Source organism: Heloderma suspectum, chromosome 2 (assembly GCF_057233095.1).
Source record: "Heloderma suspectum isolate Gila_16-S chromosome 2, 16-S_ref, whole genome shotgun sequence".
NCBI lineage: Eukaryota > Metazoa > Chordata > Lepidosauria > Squamata > Helodermatidae > Heloderma > Heloderma suspectum.
In genome coordinates, this window is record NC_139459.1 from 179,607,620 (window position 1) to 179,628,839 (window position 21,220).

At 48.1% G+C, this 21,220-nt stretch overlaps 1 long non-coding RNA gene across 1 annotated transcript; it reads right to left on the reverse strand.

Moving 5' to 3' along the window:
- Nucleotides 1–5,112: 5,112 nt before the first annotated feature.
- Nucleotides 5,113–19,980, reverse strand: LOC146353473 (uncharacterized). The gene is made up of 5 exons (XR_014787393.1): nucleotides 19,749–19,980; nucleotides 18,943–18,978; nucleotides 8,788–8,904; nucleotides 6,606–6,635; nucleotides 5,113–5,278 (listed from the first exon to the last, which is right to left on the reverse strand). It is a non-coding gene; the product is annotated as an uncharacterized LOC146353473 (long non-coding RNA).
- Nucleotides 19,981–21,220: the final 1,240 nt, after the last annotated feature.

The following is a 21,220-nucleotide window of genomic DNA, read 5'->3' on the forward strand; positions in this document are numbered from 1 at the left end:
GGAGCCCCCAAACCAGAATCGAGGTCTCTCAGCTCCTAACAGAAATCCTGTAACTGTTCTTCCACAGGGTTCTCTTCATTGATTTGTGTCTCTTTATATATGAAGCCTGTGCGATCAAAAGTGCTGTCTTTTATTACCACACAAGAGAATAAAGAGACCGAATACCACATCAGAGAGTCAATGCAGGAAGGCGAGCACTTCCTCCAGGGTAAATATGAGGCGCTTCAGACGGGCTGTTGTAATCTTGACAACCTCTTCATCCTCAAAGGGGAATAAGGAACCAGATTCATTCAGACTTCAATGGGGAAGGGACAGTTTTCAGAGGGGCCCACTCTGCCCCCCTTCCCCGATCTAATGATGGTCATTCTCACCTTCCCCCAGCCTCACCCCCTTTCCGCCAACCACTAGTCACTGGGGGGTGTCCTGGCTTTTCTGCACTTGGTTCTCCATTCATAAGGGTCAACATGCCTGTCCTGAGGGTTCTTTACTGGCAGTCAGAGCTTTAAGCTAAAAATTTCTGTTATTCTTTGTATTTTCAGCCCCACCCCTCTACCTTCGTCCCCACTCACTGCTGGAATGTGGCCCCTTCTCCACAAGGGAAGTTGGCTGTCTGATTGAAAAAGGTTCCCCGGCCCTGCTCCAAATGATGCAGTTCTCTGTACACTTTTCACAGCTGACACACAGTATGACTCACTTTTGCACACTGTTATCTCTATCTCTGAGACTGAGTACGGCATCTGGCCCCTCTGGTTATCTATTTCATTAACAGGTCAGGATGCACCATTTTACTCAGGCCTTTGAAAGTGGATGAAAGGAAGAGCTGACGAGTGTTTTGCTGTATGTTTCTGGTTCAGTATGAATTGAGCTTTTTGTAGTGGTTTTAAGCAGTTCTATACTGTGTTGTTGTCATATCTGTGCCCTGCCCTGGTGAAGGGCTGTCTGTACATTGAAATGAAGAAATGAAGACATTGGTCACTTCCCACTTAACCCACGAGGCCACCAAGCTGGGGAGAAGGCAACCTCCCCTTCTTGACCCTGACAGATGTGTTCTCTGCAGATGTGAGCTGGTTGACGTTCTCTCCATGTCTGTTGGAGCGAGACGCAAACACCACTGAGATTTTGTCTTGTCTCTGTTTGTACATATTCTATCTTCAGTTTATGTTTAGACACTTCACTTTATTACAGCCAGTAATAATATATTTATCCATAAACTTCCTGCACTTATTGGCCTAAACCGGGGGTGTACACCCTGTCACCTGGGGTCTGCATGCAGACCCCCAAGACTGTAACTGAGCCTCCTGACCTCCACAACACCTCAGGCCTCAGAGGCGTCCAGGTGGTCACCACAGCTGGAAAACAGATGGGACACCTCACTGCATTGTGTGCTGCTTCTTTGACTTTTTAAAGCCAAAAAGGACAGATCACAAAGGATTAAAGAGTGCAGGATCTGAGCAATGAATGAGAAACAAGCTAATTCAGGAGGAATCATCTTGTGTGGAAACAAGTTAGGACGCTGATCTGATTAATGGTTCTTTGCACCATGTACCAAAACATATTTGTTGAGCATTTGCTTCTTACCATCCAAGATATGACTTGGGGCAGGATCTTTGAGGTTTCAGTCCCTACATCTACTTTTCATTGGGTGGAAAGTTTTGAAATGGTGAAGGAGAGCCCCCATGTGATGGGGAGGGGGGAGGGGTGGTTCCAGACTAGAAGCCACTGGTTTCATACAGACTGGGACTCGGGCATCTCTTTTTTTCTAGATATGTTGTACTCAGCACCAGCCCTTGTCACAGAGTCTTCTTCATTTAGCCCTCAACTCCATTTCAAGACACATAGAGATTGGGACTAGGTACAGCTGTGAGGTAAAGTGTGTAATCTGGGAATGAGGGGTAGACACTAATTTCTCCTCTGGGAAAAAAGGGTTAGCATAGGGAAAGTGTGGGATGTGCATGTGCAAACTGAGGATTTGTTGGGTAAGGTATGAAGGGGATGTAGAAATAATTTGGAAGATCCTTAGAACCTTTCCCAATGGACCCTCTCATTCAATGTGAAAGGACTTTCTACATGGCTCCTGGCCCAATATGTTTCTACCCAATTTGAATGCTATCCCAGTCCTAGAAACCTTTGCCCAAAGATAATACGAGTAAACAATTTGAAACATATTCAGAATGCCCTTGCCCAATTTAACCAGTTTTTCTACAGCTCAAGCATTTTGCTTCACCTTGCCTGCTGTGTCTAGCTAATGATTGTTCAAGTGGTTTGTCTCCAGCAGTGAAAGGCACTGAACTTCAGTCAAACAACAAAATAAGTTTTAAAGCTTACCTATATTAAGTTATAAAAAGAAAGCAAGTTGATACTAGTACTAGGGATGTCTGTGGTGGGGAAATCCGGCCCTTTGGGGGCTCACCAAACTCCCTGGAGCCCACAGCTCAGGTTGCACTTGTGAGTCAGGGGGCTTTTTCCTGAAATCCGGAACTTTTGCATGGTTTCTTTTCCTTTTAAAATCAGCATTTACACAAGCTGCAATTGCAAAGTGCTTATGTTATTCAACTTTCAGCCACAATTTGTGTAATTAGCACGAACTGTGGTCGTAAATATGCTTCGTTTCCACAAATGCCATGTTTGAGGACCACCACCCCTAAAATTCCAGCCGGAATTTAGTCAATTACAACTTTCTATCGGTGATAAAAAAAATTTCCCTGGAAAATCCGTGAGCTGGCCCGACTCGATATGGATTGAGTCGGGCCACCTCACAGGTAAGGGATGTGCGCCTGCGACATCCCTAATCAAAAGGGGGAGGAGGAGGAGGCGGGGGAAGGTGGGAGAAGGGGGAGGAGGGAGGCGCTTGGGCGAATGGCCAAACTAGGGCTGAGCTTAACCCATCAGTGTCCAATCAGTGACAGTGACCATGGTGGAGGACTGGGGGGAACACTGCATACATTTTGGTGAAAGCCTGCATTTGTTCATTGCCTGAGAGTGAGAGTGAGGGGGTTGGTTGTGTTAAAGCTCTGTGTGTTTGGTAATTTTGGTTAGATCTGTGGGGTACATGTGTGCTTTCCTATCAGTCCTTCTCTGTTCAACTCTTCTTTGTTTTTGAGATGATTAATTGAAAAACAATCATTTTTTACTGTATTAGTTAGCTTTTTCTTGGCTTGTTCTTTCGCTCCCTCTGCCTTCTTAGTTATTATTAAATCATTTCATTTTTTCTGTCTTTCTAAATTCTTTATTAAAAGATCAAGAAATATTACTGGTAGCCTACCTGTGCCTTGCCTTATTGCTTGGCTCCCCCCGCCCCGAAAATAATAATACAATGAAATATTTTGTAGGTGTGGTGGGGCTAAAAACTAAAAATCAATAAAATATAGAATAAATATACAATATTCATTTTGCGTGTGCTACAAAAAAAGCACATTGCTACAAAAACAAACTACTCTGCCAGCCTGCCAGCCAGGTAATGTGTGTATTCAGGCTAAGAGAGCCTGAGCCTGTGATTTTTCTGAATAGGAAGTACAAGGAGAAAGGGGTTGTTTGCACTTCAAAGAAACCTACAGCAGAGATGAGGGACAGTGACCTCCTCTGCTTCAACACACCTAGCTGATTTTCCCTTCTGAGTTTGGTTTCAGTTTCTGAGAGCAGCACATTTCACCTGTGCCTAGCACAAAAACTACTGGGCCAAACTGTCTGGAATGTGGCAGGTGGGATCCCCTCCAGGGGGGCTGAGACTACTCTAAATGTCATGCAAGTCTGTGCAAGCAGTAAAACGTTATGGCTCTTTGCTTTGAGAGTAGTTGTGGACAGATCAAAATTCACCTGCACCTAGCACAAAACTCCTGGGCCAAATTGCCTGAAATTTGGTAGGTGGCCACCCCTCCATGGCAGCTGAGAGTTCCCCAGATTTCATGTATGTATCATGAAAACTGAAAAGTTATGGCCATTTGTGTTTTCCCTGTGAAAGTCCATGGAAAAATGTCAAAAATGAGTGATGTGGATTCCCCCCCCCCCCCGTCCACCACTACCACTGACTGGAGACTCTTCTGGGTTAAGTTCAGCCCTAATTTGGCAACTACACTTGCCATTCGTCAAGGCTCAACATTTCCCCCTCTCTTCCTATTCTCTCCTTCTCCCTTCCTCCTCCTCCTGACCCCCTCACTGATATTTTTCAAGTTGATACAGTTTAGAAACAGGCTGTCTGGGCTTCAGAATAGCTACAAATCTCCAAGATGGACCAGGGTGCTTTGGGGGTAGCCCGCTTTGCTTTGGACCACCACAGTGCTGTTCTGACCCACTTCAGAGCTCAACGAAGCACCCCTGAAGCAACCTGATTCACTTAAGCATTCAGATTTGGCTCCAGAGCGGTGCACAGCCCTACTTAATATGAGAACTGGAGTGTGGCAACCAGCTCCTGATTTTTGTCCCTGACAGGTTGAGGGGCTGCTGTAGTGAGATGCAGCAACTCTTGTCCCCCGAAAGTTCTCATGGGCCGTGGAATTTGCAAATCTCCTTCCCTATGGGTGGGAGGAGCATCCTTGGAGGAGGAGAAGGACTAACCTCAGAGTTACCCCTCCCCCCCCCCATGGCTGAGCAAAGGTTTGCAGGCAACCATTGCACCTCCACCAATGGAGAAGGGGAAAGGGGAGCATGTCAGGGGAAGCTTCAGTCCACCAGATCCAAAGCTGTCCCATGCCCAGCACGCACCTGGAATGGTGGGAGAGGGGAGGGAAGTATAGCATACTTCTTTTTCCACTTAGTGGCTGGAGCCCAGCAGGGCTTTGGATTTCATGGTTCCCGGGCCAGGGATTCTCCCTCCCCTCCCCTCTTGGTCTACCCATGCTCTTTGTCTCAACTACATGCGTTTGTTAAACCAAGACAAACCGTCTGCATCCCAATATCAAATTTCAACCCAAAACTGAGAACATTGAAGTCTGAGGTCATGTTGTCACATGAGCATCCTTGGAAAGGCAGCTGATCTCAAATTTCTATGTTTCGGCCTCAAGTGATAGATCTAACTGCAAGCTCCAAATCTGAGCAGGATCTCTGCAACGTGTATGTGCTTTGTGCAGCGCATAACACCGAAAGTACATTTTGCTAAATCACTGACATGAAGTAGTTGTCTAGTCAATGCTTCAAGTTTATTTTTCTTCCAGAGGCCAGGATGATGACGCACAACCATATGTTTGGTGCTGGAGCATGTGGTGGTGAGGGTATATTTTCTCGTTTCGATTATAATGTTATGCTGAGTGTCCCCTGGAGGGGAGTGACCAAATTTATCCAACTTCTGAAATTGAAAGATAATTTTAGTTTAAAACAATTCTTGGGGAAAGTCTGTGACATCTCTACGTGGGAGAAGGAATTGCTGTGGAAAAGCAGTGGGCAGGGAACAGTTAATCGTGTTAACCCCTCTCCCACTCCTCCCCCCACACTTCTCTGCCCCAGATTATCTCTTCTTGAAAGTGGCTTTCCTTAGACAAAGCAGCTGTCAGGATTGTGTTAATGGTGAACCGGCTTCGCCCCACCCTCCACCTTCCCCCACTGCAGGAAGGATGCAAGCCAGGCCAAGCAGACTAGGATGTGGGGTGGGGGGCCTGACCCATGCCAAGGAGAGTGGCTGCACTTCCCGGCACAGGCGTGTACCCAGACCCTTATATCCAGTGTCATCTCTGATCAGTGTCATCTCCCCCAATGCTCCGTGGGCTAGACTGCGCTGCCAAGCGGGCCGGATCCGGCCCGTGAGCCAGAGGTTCTGCCCCCTGATGTAAAGGCTGACTTGAATTTCCTGCCATGAGTGCTCTGGTGGCTTCTCCCAGTAGACTCCAATAGCCAACTCAAGACACAGACGAAAGGATTTCTTTTCAAAGCTTTAATCCTTTTATAACTTAATGACTCTTTCAGATGCTAATCACCAGCGACTAAAGCAAGGAACAGCAGGGTGGCCTAAGCTTCAAGTAGTCAGTTGATCCCCATTTGAAAGAGAGTCACTTGAAGACCCAGAACTTATGGGCTAGGGAGAGATCCCTCCTCTTTCCCTTGGGTCCATGGGAGGCGGCCGTTGCTTGCGCGCCAAACGGGCGCTACGCCTCCTTTCCGCGCCCTCCATCGCTCGTCTCTCTTTGCGTCTGCGTCGAGCATCTAAGAAGCCCCCCTCCCACATTCCCTCACTACCCAGGTTGCTCTCTATCTCTGGAATGCCGGCAGGAGGAATCTCTGCCAGGTGCTGAGCCTGTGGGGGATGAGCTGGCCCCTCTCCCACGGATAGCTGTTCCTCCTCAGAATCCGAACTGCTCTGAGGCTCTCTGGGCTCAGTTTCCACCCTGACACTTCCTACCCTTTGGAGTGGATAAACTACAGCACTGACATTTCCAAGCCCTTCAGTATCCACTGGGGGAAATAAAGGGATTGGCTCAAATTGTTAGGATATTTGGACTGAGAGAGAGAGAGAGAGAGAGAAAACAAGAGAGAGAGAGAGAGAGAGAGAGAGAGCACTGTCTCATACTTCCTAACTTCCACCCAAGGCCTAACGGTGATTTGTAAGCGCCATTCATTTGCAGTTCCAGGTAGGAATGAAGAGATGGAAGGGATATGTGGACCACGTCAGTGGTACTTACCAGTTTACTGAGTTGGTGAATTGCCTCAACCTGTATTAAAAAAGAAATGCTTTTTTTTAGCATTTTGGGGGTTGGACTCAATGGCCTTGTAGGCCCCTTCCAACCTTACTATTCTATGCATTCTTAGGTTATCATCATTTAATCATAGTAGCCCATCCCCCTCACTTCCAGGTGCCTTTCCTTTCTTAATTCGTGGGTGGAGTGCTAACGCCATGGGTCAGCAACATGGTGCCCATGGGCAGATCAGGTGCCCACCAGCCCCCCCCCCATGCGCTTGACAGACAACTCAGGACATCCCTCCTCTTGCCTCAGATTAACCTCCCCCTTCCATTTCAAGCTATATGGTGGAGAGTGACAGCAGTGCCGGGAATGCTCGCTGCAAAGGGAGACTGGGCTACTGAGAGCGGAGGGTGTGGCAACGTTGTTTGCAAAGAGAGGGTGGGGTGGATGAGAGCGAGTGGCTGGAAGGGGGCAGGATGGGGGGAGATGGGGCAGTGGGAAAACTTGGTGCAGAGGAAGCTGCAGCTGAGAGAGACCAAAAGGGGAACGTTGGCTGGACAGGGGGGATGGGGCAGCAGAGAGCAGCAGTGGTGGGAACACTTGCTGAAAATGGGAGACGGGAAGGGGGATGAGAGTCCAAACTGCGCAAGGACAGCATGGATAGAGCAGACTCAAAGATAGTCTTGTGTGTGTGTGTGTGTGTGTGTGTGTGAGGGGTGTGTGTGTGTGAAGGGTGTGTGTGTGTGAATACCTCTCTCCTTGCCTGTGGTCCCCCCGCCCAAGGAAAATCCATTGCCTGACTGTGTGAGTACAAGTCAGAAGAAGAGAAGGTACTGAGCACATGCTTTGCACATAGAAGGACCCAGGTTTCACAGAGCTCCAGCGGCTGTACTCACTGGCTTCTTGTGCTCCAGGAGAGAGTTGCTGAGGAGTGAGCTATCGTGTGTCTCTGGGTGATTTCACGCACACGATGACTGAGCACATGCTCAGGCCCCACGTTTCAGCAACCCCCATTGCCAGGTGTTCTATTCGTTAACTTTGACCGGAGTTCCTTTTAATATTCTGGAAGATCGTAAAGTAGGGCTGTGAGCCACTTCAGCCCGAGGCCCGAACCCCGAGTCAAAGCGGGCTGTTTTGGGTCACTTTGTGCCCCTTCCGAGGCGAAGCGGAGTGACCTGGAGTGGGTTGGGGGCTCTCCAAAGTGCTCGGTGCGCTTTAGAGCTTCACCCCCCCCAGACCAGCCCCCCTGGCCCAGCTCCCCCAACGCCTCCAGGTTCCTACCTGAACCGCCGCCGCCGTCCTCGCCATTGCCAACTGCTGAGGCCTGGACATGCACAGAGACTCTTACTGTGGGGAGTCGGCACTTTCAAAATGGCAACCTCCTGGAACTTCCTGGAGGTTGCCATTTTAAAAATGTCAACTCCCTGCAATAAAACTCACCGCACGAGTCCAGGCAGTTGGAGGTGGCGAGGGCGGCAGAGGTGAGGGCAGCAGCGGTGGAGAAGGAGGAGAGGATGATGGCAGCGGAGGAAGTGGCAGCAAGGTAAGTGTGATTGCACAGGGGTGTCAGGGGGGACCCGAAGCGGGTCAGGGGGGCCCTGAATCTGCTCGAGCCAGATCGGGCCCACCTTGGAAGCTGCTTCAAGTCGGATCAGGGGGGCCCTGCACAGCCCTACCGTAAAGGCATTCTTAATCAATTCTTCCCTGTAATGACTTTGGTGTGCTTTCTTTTTTCCGTGCTGTGTTGTCGAGCACCCCAATAGCCACGGATTTTGTGGTGGGGCTTTTGGCCCTTCCTCAAAGATCCCGGTGTGCCCATGAGCCCACAAAGGCTGCCTCCCCCTGGCTTGCATCACTGTTCAGTGTGCAACTGCGCCCCGTAGATCAGCCATCCTCAGTCTGGTGCCCCCTGGATGTTTTGGACTACAACGTCTGGCATTCGTGACCATTGGCCAGGCTGCTGTACATCCACATTGCACCTCACAGATTCAAGCACAGGGAAGTAAGAATGGGCTGAGACAGTACGTGATGTCCTCATTCGCCTCAACACTCTCCAGACTCTCCCCCAGGAGTCTGCACCTGCTGTCTCCGCTTTGCATCCTCTTCAGCCTCAGCCCTACAGTGCCTATCTCTGATGCCCTTGCCTCTTTCCCTTGTCTCTTTGTTCCTTTCTTACGCTCACCTTTTCTCGTAGTGCCAAAAATGGCTTTAATCCACTTGCTGCCAAAATCACCCAATGCTTTAGATGCATTTCCAACGATGTCAGCTAAAGACACCCAAAGACCACGTTGCGTCGTCGCTGAATTAGTAGGAAGAAGAGAGGTCAGAAGTCACATCTTTTCTATTTTCCTTTCAACCGACACTCCTCCCTTTGTACTATTGGGGCCTTTCCAGGAGATAGGTAGGTACACACACACACACACACACACACCCCACTACATTCTATTACTAGTACTATCCAAATGCTGGAGCAATAGTCTGTGCTCACATAATATATGAGCATAATTGCTGCCAGGGCCAGCATCAAGGGTAGGTATGGTTGAGCACTTGCAAAGGGCCCACATCCTGGCAGGGGCCCACTAAGAAGAGCACCCTGGGCTTGCTCCCCCTCTTCCCCGTTGCACCCTGCTTGTTCATCTGCCTCATGTTTTGTCTCAGACAGTAGTGATGGTGAGAAGGAGGAGCAGCAGATGCCGCTACCTCCTTGCTCACTGGCTGGCTGCCTTTCTAGCAAGCAAGAGGTAGCAATGATGGGAAAGAGGATGATGAGCAATAGCAGCTGGTGGCAATGGCGGAGAGAAGGTGGACTCACTGAGGGAGGGGGCCCATTCATGGTGTCTTGCCCAAGGGCACTCAAATACCTGGAGCTGGCACTGACTCCTATGGTTGGGATGGTCTTCCTGGAGTGAGATGGACTTTCTGGTGCTTTTTGGGGGGAGGGGGGAATTGAGATGTGTGTTCCCACATGGCACTGGGGGATCACACCCATCCTAGAACTGAGATGTAAAAAACTATGAGCCATTGTGACCTAAAGTGCTGTTAAATAGGGCTGTTAAATAGGGCTTAAATAGGGCGGGCACACACACACACACACACTACTTTGGATACTAATTCAGACCTTCCAAAGCAGCCCCACTTCAGTTCAGACTGATTCGGATCCCATCCGCTTCACTTCAGATTTGGATCCGAAGTGAGATTCAGATATCCAAATTATTCAGATTTGACGTTTTCCCATTGACTTGCATTGGAAAATAGAGACAGCCATAACTTTGTTCAGTTTTCATGATCAATACATGGAATTTGGCCACCTGGCAGCCACTATTGAGCAGATTCCAGCAGCCAAGTTTCAGAAGTTTGGCTCAGGAGTTTTTGTGCTAGGTAGGTGCAGGTAAATTTGCTTTTTTAAAAACAAAAAGAGCTATAACTTGTCACTGTTTCCACAGAAGTGCATGAAATTTGGGGATGTGTCAGACTCCATGGAGGTGATTCCACCTGCCACATTTCAGACAGTTTGTCCCAGTAGTTGTGCTAGGCACAGGTAAAATGTACTGTTCTCAGAAACTCAAACCGAAGGTCATAAGGGGATAATCAGAGAAGTTAGGTGTTCAAGCGGTGATTAGGGGGAGGTCACTATACCTAATCTCTCCTAGTACTACTTTCCTATTCAGCTTCACAGTGGCTGACCGCAGACTATCTTTGGCTGAATGGAATACACATTATCTGGGAAAGCAGGCTGGCTGGCGGAGGACTTTTTGTGCTAGGCACAGGTAAAATGTGCTTCTATCAACACATACTCTCAAAGCAAAGAGCTATAACTAGGGATGTCAGAGAAATCTGCTGCGGATTCAAATGAGGCCGGATTCTTTGGAATCCGGCCTCAGGAATCCGCAGCGGATTGGGACCACTTACCTCCACTCCAGGAGGACTGGAGGCAGAACGGCACTCAGCTGCTTCTTTCCAGCCAAGGCCATTCACCTCCTCCCTGTCCCTGCCGATTGCCATGTCTTTTCTTAAAAAAAAAAAAAAAAGTGATCGGCAGGATGTGCCCATAGACTTAATGCAAAACAGAGCCATGAATCTTGCGTATAAGCCTATGGACACAAGATTCATGACTCTATTTGCGTCTAAGTCTATGGGCACATCCTACCGATTGCCTCTTTTTTTTTTTTTAAGAAAAGAGATGGCAATCGGCAGGGACAGGGAGGAGGCGAACGACTCTGGCTGGCAGGAGGGAAGGTAAGTAGCCCCCAAGCCAGTTCCCCCCCCCGGAATCCTCGCAGAGCGGAGCCGCTCTGGAGGATTCCGGGGGGGGGGGAGGAACGGATCGCCTCCCCCCCCATGGATTCCCACCGGAACAGACAGTGGGGAATCCGTACACCCCTAGCTATAACTTTTCACTGGTTGCACAGAAGGGTCCCAGCAGAACCTCACCCACCTCTTCCCCTACCAAGACCCCAAAGATGCCTCATATTGGGCTTGCTTTTCCACACAACTTAGTATTAAATTTAAATAATGTATGTCAATGTGTGTAGTGCTTTGCCACACACACTGTTTGCTTGACCACAACACAAGTGTGCATTGTGTATACAAATGTGCGTTGTGTATACAGGTATACATGCGCGCGCGCACACACATACACACACAAGCAAAGGAAAAGCAAATGCAGAACTACCTACAAGCAAAGAAAAAGCTTGTTTGGAATTTTTTTTTTAAGGGAAAACACGCTTTTTCTCATTTTTTTAGGGGAAAGATATAAAGTTCAAAAATGGGAAGGGAAAGAATACAGGAAGTGGGTGGGGGGAGCCAAGATCAAGGAAATGATGGAAAGTAAGTGTGTGTGTGTGTCTAGCAAGAAAGAGGGAAAACTACAAAGAAGGAGTTGAGTTGAGAATGGCGGGCGGGGGGGAGCCAAAGAACAAGGTAAAGCAAGGAAAGTAAAACTACTTCTTAAATTTACTTGTTCTTTAAAAAAAAGAATCAAGAAAGAAAGAAAGAAAGAAAGAACTAATAAGAATGTTTGAATAATTCAAAAGGGGAGTGTAGCCAAAGAACAAGGCAAGGCAAGGAGGAAACTGTTTTTCATTTTTAAAATAAATCATCTAGAAAAGAAAGCACATTAATAGTTGAATTGAAAAGGGCTGAGTAAGAACAAAGCTGAAGTACAATACAGTGCTGTTTCCCGCCTCCTAGCTCAGCAGAACAGAACAGAGCAAGCTGTTCCAGCTGGTCCAAGGACTACAGAAGCAAGCAAGCTCCCAGAGAGCGAGCGACCAAGGCGAGCAAACAGGAGTTGGCCAGGGGAGGTCAAGGGGGCGGCCCCTAACATTTTTTTTTTCATTTTCTCATTTTATTTTATTTTTTAACTAACTTTTTTCCATTTATTTGTCTTGTAACACACACTTTCACACCAGTGGGACTCCAGTGCAAGTGGACCAGTGCAAGTGGATCACGCTGCTGGAAGAAAAAGTGGCCTGGAGCGGTGACTGTCGACCCTCCGGGGAATAAGAAAACACGAAGAGTTCTTGGACAGAATGGGGGAACTACAGCAGCAAAGGGAAGACCAGAAGCTTGAAGAGCAACAGCAAGATGAGGCAGTGGGAAATGCTGAGGTGAAGAAAAATGGAGTAGAGGATACTCCTTGGAAAAGGGTGACAGTTAGGAGAAGAAGAACTAGATGCCACTCTGCACCAGTGGAAGCAGTGGAGCTGTGGAACCGATTCCAGGTACTTGCGGATGAGACTGGAGGACAGCCTGCAGAGGAAGAATCACAGGGGATCCTACATGAGAGTGTGCAAGAGGCTGAAGGTCAGTCAAACAGAGGCGATGAAACCCAGGCCTATAACAAGAAGAAGAGAAGAGTGGTAGTAGTGGGAGACTCCTTGCTGCATGGGATCGAGACCCTAGTATGTCGCGTGGACTCGCCAGGTATGTTGTCTCCCAGGAGGACAGATTAGAGACGTGACTGAAAGGTTGGCTGCACTCATAAAGGCCACTGACAGGTATCCCTTTCTTCTCATCCATGTGGGAACAAATGATACCGCCAAGCAGAGCTATGAAGAAATCACGTCAGACTTTGAAGCTTTGGGAAGGAAACTCAAGAACTTGGTGGCCCACATCCATCCTTCCAGTAGTTAGAAGAGGGCTAGAAAGGGAAAGAAAAATACTCCGGGTGAATGACTGGCTACGAAGGTGGTGCCGACGAGAGAGATTTGGATTCTGGGACCGTGGGCTATACTTCCTGGAAGATGGGCTGTTGGCAAGGGACGGGTTGCACCTCACAAAGGATGGGAAGAATGTGTTTGGCCACAGCATGAAGAACTTCATCAGGAGGGCTTTAAACTGAATCCTACGGGGAAGGGAGATGTAATGTTGGGGGTAACAATGAATGTAGGTGCATGCACCGCAATGGAGAGAACAGCTCTGATAGCACCCAATAATAGTCTTCAGACACATGTAGGAAGAAAGCCAGACTATGAAGCACATGGTCTTCGATGTCTATATACTAATGTCCAGAGTATGGGAAACAAACAGAACGAACTTGAACTCTTAATACAGGAGGGAAATTATGACTTGATAGGTATAACTGAGACTTGGTGGGATGACTCTCATGACTGGAATACAGCAATTGAAGGATATAACTTGTTCAAAAAGAACAGGAGGAACAGAAAGGGAGGTGGGGTTGCACTGTATGTGAAAAATAAATATATCCGCACAGAAATACAGGAGGATCAGCTTGGTAGCCCCATCGAGAGCATCTGGATCAAAATAAATGGAGCAAAGAATAAAAGGAACCTGGTGGTCGGAGTCTACTACCGGCCACCCAACCAAGGAGAAGATGAGGATGAAACTTTTGAAAAACAAATAGCCAATGTTTTAAGGAAGCATGATGTAGTAGTAATGGGGGACTTCAATTTCCCCAATATTTGTTGGGAGACAAATTCTGCAAAACATGGCCCCTCCAGGAAATTCCTGACTTGTGTGGCGGATAACTTCCTCCTACAGAAAGTAGAGGAAGGAACTAGAGGATCGGCTATCCTTGACTTGATCCTCACCAACAGAGATTACTTTGTGGATAAAGTAGCAGTTACAGGAACTCTGGGGGAAAGCGACCATGTTGCACTTGAGTTCTTGGTTCTAAGGGAAGCAAAAGCCGAGTGTAGTCAAACGCGTACCCTGGATTTTAGGAAAGCTGATTTTAATAAACTCAGAACAATGATCAGTAAGGTCCCATGGCAAGCGACGCTAATGAGAAAAGGAGTCCAAGATGGGTGGGAGCTTTTAAAAAAGGAAATTCTCAAGGCACAATTACAAACAATTCCAACAAGAAGAAAAGGTGGAAGACAACAGAAGAAGCCAATGTGGCTTCACAAAAAGCTTAGGGAGGACCTGAAAACAAAAAAGGGCACATATAGGAAGTGGAAAGAAGGCCAAGTAACAATGGAAGAGTACAGGCAGGTAGCACAGAATTGCAGGGATGGCGTCAGGAAGGCTAAGAACGAGCTAAGGCTAGCGAGGGATGCTAAAAACAACAAAAAGGCTTTCTTCAGCTACGTGCATAGTAAAAGGCAGAGGAAAGAAATGGTTGTTCAGCTATTAAATAAGGATGGCAAAATGATAACAGATGACAAAGAAAAGGCAGAGGTGTTCAATTCCTACTTTGGCTCAGTCTTCTCCCAAAAGAGGGTCTATGACCCCCCTGCCAAAGGCGAAGTACAGGCTGAAGGGGCAGGATTGCAGCCTGAGATCAATAGGCTTATGGTCAAGTAACACCTAATTACTTTGAATGAGTTCAAATCTCCAGGGCCAGATGAACTGCATCCTAGAGTAATAAAGGAACTGGCAGAAGAACTCTCAGAACTGCTGTCTATTCTCTTTGAGAAATCATGGAGGACAGGGGAAGTGCCAGATGACTGGAGGAGGGCTAACGTTGTCCCTATCTTCAAAAAGGGTAAAAAGGAGGAACCTGGGAACTACAGACCAGTCAGTCTGACATCAATCCCTGGGAAAATTCTGGAGCAGATCATAAAGCAATCCATCTGGAAGCACCTTGAAAACAATGCAGTGATTACTCGAAGCCAATGCGGATTTGTTAAAAACAAGTCCTGCCAGACAAATCTTATCTCATTTTTTGATCAAGTCACCTCCCTTGTGGACCATGGGAATGCTGTGGACATCATATACCTCGACTTCAGCAAAGCTTTTGACAAAGTGCCCCATGATATCCTGATGAGCAAACTAGCTCAAAGTGGGTAGATGAAACAACGATCCGGTGGATCCACATTTGGCTACAGAATCGGACTCAAAGAGTGCTTATCAATGGGACCTTCTCAAACTGGGGAGAGGTAACGAGTGGGGTACCGCAGGGCTCAGTCCTGGGCCCAGTGCTCTTCAACATTTTTATGAATGACTTGGAGGAGGAGGTGCAGGGAATGCTGATCAAATTTGCAGATGACACAAAATTGGGCGGGATAGCTAATACTTTGGAAGACAGAAACAAAATTCAAAGTGATCTGGATAGACTGGAGTGCTGGGCAGAAAACAACAGAATGATATTTAATAGGGATAAATGCCAAGTTCTGCACCTAGGAAAAAGAAACCAAATGCACAGTTACAAGTTGGCTCAACAACACTACAAGCGAGAAGGATCTTGGAATTGTTGTCGATCACAAGCTGAATATGAGCCAACAATGTGATGTGGCTGCAAAAAAGGCAAATGCTCTTTTGGGCTGCATTAATAGAAGCATAGCACATCCTGGGAAGTACTAGTTCCCCTCTACTCAGCACTGGTTAGGCCTCATCTGGAGTACTGTGTCTGGTTCTGGGCACCACACTTTAAGAAGGATGCAGACAAACTGGAGAGGGTTCAGAGGAAGGCAACAAAGATGATCAGGGAACTGGAAACAAAGCCCTATGAAGAGAGACTGAAAGAACTGGGCATGTTTAGCCTTGAGAAGAGAAGACTGAGGGGAAATATGATAGGGCTCTTCAAGTACTTGAAAGGTTGTCACAGAGAAGAAGGCCAGGATCTCTTCTTGATCATCCCAGAGTGCAGGACACGCAATAATGGGCTCAAGTTACAGGAAGCCAGATTCCAGCTGAACATCAGGAGAAACTGCCTGACTGTTAGAGCAATATGACAATGGAACCAATTCCCTAGGGAGGTAGTGGGCTCTCCCACACTGGAGGCATTCAAGACGAGGCTGGACAGCCACCTGTCAGGTATGCTCTGACTTGGATCCCTGCATTGAGCAGGGGGTTGGACTCGATGGCCTTGTAGGCCCCTTCCAACTCTACTATTCTATGATTCTACAAACACTCCCACCACACAGATCTAGCCAACTAACTTCACAGCTCTCTCTAACTGTCACCACCAGCTATCTGTCTCTCACAATGAAACAAATGCAGGCTGATCTCCAATATATACAGTGTTCCCCGTTCCCCACTCCTTCACCAATGTCACTAATTGGAGAGCCCACATTTGGCAACTAGAGTTGCCATTTGCCAAAGCTCACTTCCTCCTCCTCCTCCTCCTCTCCCCTTTGCCCCTCCCTCCTCCTCCTCTCCCCCTCCCTGATCTTTCTCAAGTTCATACATTTTGGAGACAGGCTACCCGGGCTTCAGAAGGCATCAGAATAGCTCCGAATCTCTGAGGCAGACAAGAGTGCCTTGCTTTGGAGTGCCTTGGTGCTAGTCTGACTTGCTTCATATCACACCGAGGCACCCCCAAAGCACCCTGATTCACTTCGAGATTCAGATTCGGCACCAAAGTGGTGCACAGCCCTACTTTTAAACCAATCAAAGTACTGCAAATCAAATTGATGTGGGATGTATAACAAGACCCTGACACAATCAACTGTAGGAGCAGCTGAAGGCTAAAGACACAGTGCTGCACCCAACACAAAATTAGTGCCTGGTGCACAAGCTTGTGGTTCACCATTAGGGATGTCTGCGGAATCCGCCATGAACTCAAATGAGGCCGAATTCCATTGAATTCGGCCCCCCGGAGTCTGTGGTGGAACAGATGTACTCACCTCCACCTGCTGGACCCACGCAGACTGAATCCTCCCTCCCGGCAGCTCCGTTCGGGAAGTGATCCGGACGCAAATGGTGTCCGAGATGCCATTTGCGTCCCTGTTTTCCTCGCGAGAAGAAACAGGGATGCAAACAGCATAGCGGACACCATTTGCAACTGGATCACTTCCTGTTTCTGCTCAGCAGCAATACGGCATGGCAATAGCGGCCATATTGCTTGCGGAACAGAGCTGGCCAGCAGCTCAGCGGACTCACCATGGAGCGGAGCTGGCCAGCGAGGATTCCAGTGGGGGGAGGAACAGATCGCCTCCCCCCCTGCGCCCCCCCCGGCAGACTCCAGGTAAGGGGATTTGTACATCCCTATTCACTGTGATGCCTAGGAGATGGTGTGCAGTGGGGCCAGCAGACAGTGAGCTGGCTGCAAGAAGGAAGCCAATGAATGCGGAATGTCACACAGCCACCATACATCTAAATGGTCAAATAATGGCAATCCTGTTAAAGTGAAGCCAGGGTGTGATAGACAAAGCCAGAGGGAGAACAAAGCAAAGCAGTCTCAGGCAGAGCAGGGCCTCCTAGCTGCTCAGATCCAGGGCCAGCCAAATACATTCTGCTGACTGTGGTAAAGGTGACCCTTGTCATTCTATGTGTGGAAGATAACTAGACAGACAAGTTTTACTTCCACACTGGCAACAGGACAGCATCCTCCACCATACCCAAGCTCAGCAGGCTAGCTTTTGGGGTGACCGTGTGGCACCCACACAGCCCTGTCCTCCAATACTTTGCCATTCAGTAAATGCCTCCTGAGCCAAGCACATCACTCAGTCTTATGGCAGGGCCAGTCCTGCAAGACCAGCAAGCAAGCATGACCCAAAAGCTTTTATAGGGACCTGGAACTACTACCTGACCTGCTCTGGTCTTTAAGTGTAAATACACTTTCTTACCAGTGTAGCTGCTCTCCTGCAGTTCCAAAAGTGGCCAGAGCAAAGTTGGGATTCAAAGCAGGAACCTCCACCTTCCTTCCCACAGGACAAGTAAAATCCAATGCAGAGCTACATCCAGACATACCATCACAGCAATTCACACAGGCAGTTTTGCAGCAGTTGGTACCAGATAGGTCAAGGGTGGGCAACCTGGGGCCCTCCAGATGCTTAGGCCTACAACTTCATCGTCCCTCATGCATACCATTGGCTGCTAGCGTTGACAGGAGTTGCAGACCGAAATCTCTGGAGGGCCACAAGTTGCCCATGCGTAGGGGTGTACGAGCCCCACTTACCAGTCCTCTCCGGAGTCCGCTGGGGGGCAAGGCGATCTGTCCCTCCCCCCAGAATCTTCCCCAGCCAGTTCTGCTCCGTGGCGAGTCCGTGGAGCCGCCGGCCGGGGCCGCCCGCAGCCAGACTTCCGTCCACTGCCGGGCTGTGGCCGCAAATGGCTACACCGGATGCCATTTGTGGTCGCAGCCCAGCAGCGGCCAGCTGTGGAACGAAGAGGATGGTCCCGGACCAGCCGGTGCCAGGTAGGGTCTGTCCCAACCTTAGTTCGCGGGGTGGTGGGGGGGAGCAGTCCATTCCTCCACAGACTCCCGGGGGCCAATTTCTAAAGAATCCGGCCTCATTGGAGTCCGTGGCGGATTTCTCCGCCATCCCTACCCATGCGTGGAATAGATAGCAAGTACAGTCAGCTTGTTGGGAGGGAGGATGGGCCCTGATTTCCACAAATAGGTGGTGGGAAACATCAAGGTTCACTAGACCAGATCTATTAGGCACTGTGTGCACAGACCTCATTCAGGAAACTCTCCAAGAGTAGCCTTTGGTTCTGGCTGTGCAATTACTATTATTGTGCAACATTCATTTGTACACAGAAGACTCAACCCAGCAAGAGAATCACTGTGCACGAAGAGTGCACGATACTCCCACTTTGGATTCGGGTAAATGTCTTGTGCAAGACAATCCTAAGTGTGCTTACTCAGAACTAAGTTCCACTAGGTTCAATGGGGCTTACTCCCAGGAAAGTATATAAAGCAGGGGTGTTGAAGATCTTCTTGTCCAAGGGCCAAATTCCATTTCAGAGAAGCTCTCAGGGGCCACATTCCATTGATGGGTGGGGCCGAAGGCAAAAAAGGCAGGGGGGGAAATGTCAAAATTGTCAGCAAACATCTTTCAGCCATTTAGAATGGGAGAAACATGGCATACAAACTGGGAAACCACCACAGGATCAGTAGTTGAGGAAAAGAGGGTGGGGCTGTGCCTGAGTCTAATACAATGTAAGAGCAAATACCTCCCTCTAACCCACTGCTTCTAATACTCACTTCTTGTACGAGTAGTCTGGGAAGATGTACGACCACCTGGGAGAGGAAGAAGGAAAATGTTATCTGGCAAGTCTATCCATGGGCTTCTCTGGGGAAGGCTGAGCACTCGGTTTGAATATCTGTTTGAATTCAACCAAGCTTGCAATGCAGAATTAGGGGTTGCCACCTCTTAATTTTTTTTCAGGCTCCTAATCTTTACCAGCTACATGGCAGGCAAATACAATGTGGTCTTTTCCATACTGTGAATAGCTGTACCTAGTGAAGTTATCTGGTGCAGAACAGTGAGGATTTCATTTTGGTTCATTCATTCATTCATTCATTACATTTATATCCCGCCTTTTTTCCTCTGTAAGGAACCCGAGGCGATGTACATAGTCCTTTTCCTCCATTTTATCCTCACAACAACAACCTGTGAGGTGGGTTGGGCTGAGAGTCTGTGACTAATACAGTGTCTAATACGAGTGGACTGATTGATCAATTTCTGGTCCATGTCAGTATCGAATGTGGTCATATGTAATTGCACATTATCCTTTTTCTGCATCAATCTGCAATTATTATTATTATTTTTATGGTTATGTTTATGATTAACACAACATAAAAAAACCTCACATTATTTCTGAATATGTTTTTAGAAAATACCTACCTTGTATACATTTTATACGAAAGTGAATTTTTGTACACATTTCCCCTAAAATATACATTTTGAATGCGTTTTCAGCCCAAAATTCAGACAAGCGCATAACACAAGGGAAAACTGTGTTCTGATCCATATATTATTTGCTCCAATTGCTAGGCCAAGAACTTACTGGTGCTGGTGGTATCCTCTTGTCCAGAAGCTGCTGTGGCCAAAAGACATGGAAGACATGACACAGAAATCCCCCAATCAACAGGAGCTGAACTGTGGCAAAACTCATTCCCACGAGTGTTGTCCTTCCCCATGAAAAGAAATGCAGCTTCACTTTCTGATCGATTCTAAGGCTTAATCGCTTGCAACAGAGCTGGCTGCTGAGCATTTCGGATGGCAGATGATGTCATATCTGTGGCGCCATCTGCCTCACACATCATGCCAATGCAGGAATCTGGGCTCATTAGCATTTCATTTCATTTCATTTCTATACCGCCCAATAGCCGAAGCTCTCTGGGCGGTTCACAAAAATTAAAACCAAACAACACACAATAAAACAATTTAAAATATACAGAACATTAAAACCACAATATAACAATACAACCACAATAAAACCTAGCAGCAGTGCAGGAGTTTAAAATACAGATTTAAAACAGCAAAGATAAAAATTTAGAAAGCTAAAATGCTAAAATGCCTGGGAAAATAAAAAGGTCTTCACCTGGCGCTGAAAGGAATACAATGTAGGCGCCAGGCGAACCTCACTAGGGAGCTCATTCCAGAGCCGGGGTGCCACAACAGAAAAAGCCCTCCTCCTAGTAGCCACCTGCCTCACTTCCTTTGGCAGGGGCTCATGGAGAAGGGCCGCTGACGATGATCTTAAGGTCCGGGCAGGCACATATGGGAGGAGGCGATCCTTCAGGTAACCTGGCCCCAAGCCGTTAAGGGCTTTGAATGTTAACACCAGCACTTTGAATCAGGCCCGGAAATGGACTGGCAGCCAGTGCAGCTGGAAAAGTACTGGCATAATATGAGCTCGCAGGCCAGTCCCTGTTAACAATCTTGCTGCCCTATTTTGGACCAGCTGAAGTTTCCGGACCGTTTTCAAAGGCAGCCCCACGTATAACGCATTGCAGTAATCCAGACGAGAAGTTATCAGAGCATGGAAGACTGTAGCTAGGCTATCTCTGTCCAGATAAGGGCGTAGTTGGTATACCAGCCTAAGCTGATAAAAAGTGCTCCGTGCCACTGAGTTCACCTGTGCCTCAAGTGACAGTTCTGGATCCAAGAGCACCCCCAAACTACGAACCTGATCCTTTAGGGGGAGTGCAACCCCCTCCAGAACAGGTTGAATATCACCTAGCCGGGCAGACGAACCACCCACTAACAGTACCTCTGTCTTGTCTGGATTGAGTTTCAGTTTATTAGCCCTCATCCAGTCCATTACTGTGCCCAGGCACTGATTCAGAACAGCCACTGCCTCACCTGGTTTTGATGAGAAAGAGAGGTAGAGCTGGGTGTCCTCTGCATATTGATGGCACCTCAGCCCACACCTCCGGATAACCTCCCCCAGCGGTTTCATGTAGATGTTAAACAGCATGGGGGATAAAATAGAGCCCTGTGGAACCCCATGGCACAATTGCCATGGCACAGAGC